Genomic DNA, 6,540 nt, shown 5'->3' with positions numbered 1-6,540 from the left:
GCAATAATAATAGAAATAAAGTGCACAATAAATGTAATGCGCTGAAGCATGCCAAAACCATTGCTCTCCTCCCCACCCCTACCCTGGTCCATGGAAAGCTTGTCTTCCATGAAATCAGTGCTTGGTGCCAAAAAAGTTGGGGACCACTGCCCTATAATTCTTAACACTGATGTAAAGAAAAAACTTTGGAATTACAAGTTGTGCAAATAATTTAACAGTTTTGAGACTCAGTTTTTTTACTACGTAAAATGGAAATAACAAAGATGTACTGCTTAAATTTTTTGTGGCAATCAAAATAAGTGAAAGTGCCTTACAGTGCCTGTCATGTAGTATGGCCACGCGAGCAGCAGCAATAGAAATAATAGTAATAGTAATAATAGTAGTTGTAGTACCACCAGCAGCAGCAGCAGCAGCAATAGCTACATAAAATGAGAAATTTAATTCAAATGATATAAACAAATTACAAAAAGATAGACTTAAAATATGTGTATATATATATATATTGCAAAATGCCAGAAATATTTTATACACTAGAGTAAAGAGATAGGATGTGATAGAAAAATCATGTATGTTGCTGCATTTTCATTCTTTTCATACTTAATTATGGGACCCTGGCAATGTGGAGCAAAAAACAATATAAAGTCTCATATTCTTTAATTTAATTCTGGCAGAAAATATAACTGAAGCCAGAGGCTACAAACCTCAGTTGACAATTTAATAAAGACTCTTGAAAGAATAGGAAACTGGGCGCTTTGGGAAGACAAGCCCTGAGCCAGTCATTACATCTGTTTAGATAAAGAAAAGGTTAGTGCATATTTATGTAAAAGTTCCCAAAATATTTAAGCTAAATACATATTTATTTTTTATCTAGTTATCATGAACTTGAATTTTTCTTTAAATCTATTTGCTGTGAAGGCTAAAGATCTTTCCAGTAATATTGAAACATTTATGTTTAAAGTCTCAATGGCTGTTGAATTGTGACCATGAAACCACAAATATTCATTATAGAAAACTACATGCTAAAATATTTGTTGTGGAATACCTGTTTTTTACCTTTAAAATTATAAATGCTATTGTTCACTGGGTGCCTATTTTATCCACCATACTTGTAATATCAATCGTGAAATCACTGATTTTTTTCCTGTAATTTTCTTAGTATATAAGTGGCTTGAGTTTGCTTTTTCTTTTTATTTCACAATTTTAAGACGGTACAAATGTTTTAGGTTACATGGGTCGCTTTTGTAATGCTTGAGTCCTGGCTGTAGGTGTGCCCATCAAATAGTGTTCATTGTACCCATTAGGTAGGTTTTTGCCCCTCCCTCCCTCCGCCCTCCCCACTGGTTGATTTCCACTGAGCTTTACTTCCTTCTGTGCGCATGTGTGCTCATCGGTTAGTTCCAATTTAATAGTGAGTACATGTGGTGTTTGTTTTTCCATTCTTGAGATACTTCACTTAGGAGAATGGTCTCCGGTTCTATCCAGATTAATTCATCTTTTTATGGCTGAATAGTACTCCATGGTATGCATATACCACATTTTATTAATCCACTCTTGAGTTGATAGACACTTGGGTTGATTTCACATCTTTGCAATTGTGAATTGTGCTGCAATAAACATTTGAGTGCAGGTGTCTTTTTGATGAAAAGTCTTCTTTTCCTTTGGGTAGATACCCAATAGTGCTGTATCGAATGGTAGGTCTACTTTGCTTGTTAATAGATTGCATCAGGGTTTCCTTCCTGTGGGCTTACTTACAATAAACCTAATGACTCTAGGACATCCATTTCTGGAAAGCATCACAAGTGTGACTTTTTCTCAGACATTATGATTTGTTGTCCACAGTGTAGGTCATCACTTAGGTTCAGGTTCAGAAATTGTTGCTAATATAAAGGTAACTAAGGAAGTTTAAAAAAACAGTGATTTTCTGGATTTATTAATAAAAACCAGCACATAGAACCCAGCAACAAGCAGCCCCTAACTGCCCTTCTTCCCCTTCTCCCACCAGGGGATTTTAACATGAATTTTCCATTCTATTGTTATTTTACAACCACTGTTACCACATGCCTTCATGTGTCAAGAGAAGATATCTTCTCCCTCCTTTGGGCAACTCAAATGCATAAAGATGCATGCAGAGCTCCTTAAACTCAGTTGTGTTCTCTTGAGAGCCACCTCTAAAATTCCTTTCCTTTGACCCTCGATATCTTTACACCATTGAAACTTTCATTCTATTACTACCTTAGCTATTTGTGGACACATTTATATCGCTTATTCCCCTTACTATATTGTAAGATTCTTAATTGGTAGAAAATAGATTGCATTAATTTTTATATTCCCTAGAGCTGCTGTCCCCAAACCCTGGGCCACAGACAGATGAGGGTCTGTGGCCTGTTAGGAACCAGGCTGCACAGCAGGAGGTGAGCGGCAGGTGAAGTGAAGAAGCTTCATCTGTATTTACAGCCACTCCCCATCGCTCGCATCACTGCACGAGCTCTGCCTCCTGTCAGAACAGCGGCAGCAGCAGGAGATTGTTACAGGAGCGCGAACCCTACGGTAAACTGCGCATGCGAGGGATCTAGGTTGCACACTCCCTATGAGACTCTAATGCCTGATGATCTGAGGTGGAGCTGAGGCGGTGATGCTAGCGCTGGGGGCGGCTGCAAATACAGATGATCATTAGCAGAGAGGTTTGTATAATTATTATATATTAAAATGCAATATTAATAGAAATAAAGTGCACAATAAATGTAATGCACTGAAGCATGCCAAAACCATTGCTCTTCTCCCCACCCCTACCCTGGTCCATGGAAAACTTGTCTTCCATGAAATCAGTGCTTGGTGCCAAAAAAGGTGGGGACCACTGCCCTATAGTTCTTAACACTGACGTAAAGAAAAGACTTTGGAATTACTAGTTGTGCAAATAATTTAACAGTTTTGAGACTCAATTTTTTTGCTACGTAAAATGGAAATAACAAAGATGAACTGCTTAAATTTTTTGTGGCAACCAAAATAAGTGAAAGTGCCTTACAGTGCCTGTCATGTAGTATGGCCACGCGAGCAGCAGCAATAGAAATAATAGTAATAGTAATAATAGTAGTTGTAGTACCACTAGCAGCAGCAGCAGCAGCAGCAATAGCTGCTGGATAGAGTTTTTATTTTTTAACGTTATAAGAAATATATTTTTCACATTTTAGTTTTTTAAATATAACAATAATAATGAAAATATTGTTCAGGTCTTTCTTTGTGCCAAGTCACTGGTCTAGGTATTCCTCCCAACAATTCCAAGGGAAGGGTGTTATTATAATATTATGCTCACTTACAGATGTGGAACCTGAAGTGCAGAGAGTTTAAGTAATTTTTTCAAGTTCATGTAGGTGACAAAGTGACAAAGCAAGGATTCAGCCTCATGCAGCCCAACTCCTCCAGAGGCTGTCTGTCCCCTAATAGATACTGAGTCAGTACTTGTTGAATGAGTAATCTTTTATAATGTCAAGTTATCTATTTGACTTTATTCTTTTACTTTCTTTCTATATAGACATGTTACAGTCTTGTAAATTCAATTGTTTTGTGGAGAATAGTGTAACACAAAAACTAGATGCATAGTTTATTGCTAAAAGGCATTATTGCTTTAGTGCTGGGAAGCACTGGTATGGAATTCAAAATAAAAAAGTGTTATTGGTAAATACAAGAACTGTGTATGTAAGTTTGTAAGTATGTAGAATATATATTTACCATATATTGTTATTACTTGCATACTCCACACAAGGAAATCAGTCCCATTACTTTTCAGTCACATTTCCTATCTAAATATTAGTAGACTTATGACGTGAACTAGGGGAGCAAAATATGTCAGATTTCACAAAAATATTATTTGCCTTTCCAGTAGAATCCTTTGATCCTTTTTTGTCTTAGTTGAGCCCATTTTTAGAAAAGCTGAATATAAGAGGTTGGGGTATGGTATCTGTTGTTTGGTCTTATTACAGCCGTTAACCGCAGTCAAGGTGCCTTTCAGGAAGAAAGGATGACAGATTGGCCACATTCCCACGATCACATTCACTGTCATGGAGAACAAAAGTCAGGAAGGCGGGAGGTAGCAGAAGACAGAGTGCAGTGGGATACAGGTGCACCTTTTCCAGAGAAGAACAAGATGAATGTTCCCATTGTCACTGCTCCCTGCGTTTCCTTGGTCATTAGTGTGACAGGTCTGTAATTGATGACATGACATGGGACCTGTTGTGAAGCTTCTTTCCCCTTCTTTGAAGCTACTCCTGTGTCCTTTAAACAGTGTATGGTTATCTAATGTGTCGGTACATCTGCCTTCATATCTCAATCTAAGCTATCTTGGTAATGACAGAAAATCACACCACTTGTAAAAAGGGAAGATAGTATTAAAGTTTCATAGCTGTGTTAACTGCAATTCTCAGCAGTGGTTTCTTATGTAATAGGGAAGGTCAAGAATAAATTTATCAGAGTGAGAGAAAATAGCATAATTTGAGCTCCCAATCTGCTGCAAAAGAATGCTTTGTAGTGTAAAACTCATCGTTTTACTTATATGCTTTAATATGCTTTCTCTAGTTGCACTATTGAGATTAAGAAAGAGTTTCGAAGTTCTGCTCCAAGAAATACTGCATTGCATAGATCATTTGAACAGATTATTTAAATACTCGCACAAAATAACTGAATGTCCAAATCATGACTAACCACTTTGAATTTCATTTTAATAGTTGTTTGAAAATTATTGAATCTTTCAGAAATTGCTGAGAAATATATTTGATTTTAATTACATATTTAGAGTTATTTTATAATTACTTATTAATTAATCAATATTGTCCATCTGGGAATTATGGAGAAAATTACTCTAAGAAACCACAGAGGTGTGACATATAGTACAGGAAATACATGTTAAAAATTTCTAATATGAATCCTTAAGATTAGAACTTTATTACTTGTCAAAAGTGTTATTAACAATTTAATGAAGTTTGTTTTTCTTGGATAGAGTTGTAAAAAATGTTAGAAAGTATACCTTTTTCCCTTTTAGTTGTTAGGAATATAGCAATAATAAAAAATGTGCTTTTCAGAGCAATTATCTATAATGAGAAGCCCTCTACATTGGGAATAAATCCAATTTGTTATGTATTAAATTTGGCTACTGCACATGTAGAGTTGCTTCACTATAACTCTTTTAATATGTATAATCTTATTAGCATTATAATGACTTCATGCTGAAACTTCATGGAATAAACTTCCAAAGGAAAACTTAAATAAAACAGAACATCAGAGGTGATATAAGTCAAAACTACATTTTATTAGTATTTTTCTAGTTTCCTTATCATTCTCCAAACTATACTTCCATGCCTGATTCTGTAAGATTATGTCTTCAATAGAAAATTATTAGTCAGTTCCTTAAGACATATACCTAACTTTTAATATACTGGGCATGAGACCATAGCATATGACATCCAATAACATATGGCATCCAGGTGACCTTTAAGTCACAAAAATATACATGAGTATTTTTTTTACCGACTAGTTAGGTCAGAGTTTGTGAAGTATTGTCTTAACTAAAAATTCACTTAGATAGCCATCAGAATTTTTGGAAAGACACTTAAAATACATTTGGCTAGCCTCTTTTTTATTTGCCAGATGCTCATTTTCTTGCCTTTGTTTCTGAAACAAGAATTCCTCCTGAATTTCTTTCACCTCTTTGATCGTTTTTTCTGTTTCCATGATCTCTCCTCCTTTACCTGCTGCTTATATACCAGTCTACAGATGTTCCTCAGAGTTCTGTCCTGTCCTATTTTCTTCTCAGGTGCCATAACTTCATTCTCAGTTTTATACTACTTAATCCAAAAGTATTTTATAATCCCTTTTGTTTTATGAGGATTGGATACATGTTGCTAGTCTTCTACTGAGATCTGCTTCTGCAAGACAAGCTGATAATGTAAACTATGCTTTCACCATTAAATCTACTCATCTTCCTACCCATTATTTCAAACTAAAAATCGTGATGTCATTTTTAATTTCTTCTTCTTTCTTCCTTTTCTTATTCCTTAATTCTATTTACCATTATGCCTTGTGAATTTAATCTTTGCAACTGTTCTTAAATTCATACATTTCTTTCTATTCTCAGAGAGAATGAGGTACTATCTTTTACCTGGGTTATTGCTACAGGCATCTGATTCTGTTGCCAACTTCTCCATCTGACAGTCATAGTTATCTCCTAAGCCATAGATTTGATCATTTCATTTTCTTATTAAATCACTTTTCTGGATCTCCTGTTCTGATACGGTACAGTTCAAATTCCTTAGCATAGCCATCAGGATGTTCCACAGTCTGGCCACTGTCTATTTATCCGGTCTCATTTCCTAACAATTTCCTATGGAGGACTGCTGGCTAATCCTGAAGTATGGCATGTGTTTCTGTCTTCCTTTCTTTACCTTGGCTTCGATTGCTGCCTTAAATACCTTACTCACTTTCCACCTGACACCCTTGTCCTTATTCTTAAATCCAGTCCCCAAATATTCACTATATAGTATTATTTGGTAT

This window comes from Propithecus coquereli, unplaced genomic scaffold (genome assembly GCF_000956105.1).
Source record: "Propithecus coquereli isolate 6110/MARCELLA unplaced genomic scaffold, Pcoq_1.0 Scaffold161, whole genome shotgun sequence".
NCBI classification, from domain to species: domain Eukaryota; kingdom Metazoa; phylum Chordata; class Mammalia; order Primates; family Indriidae; genus Propithecus; species Propithecus coquereli.
Note: the sequence above shows the minus strand (reverse complement) of the source record.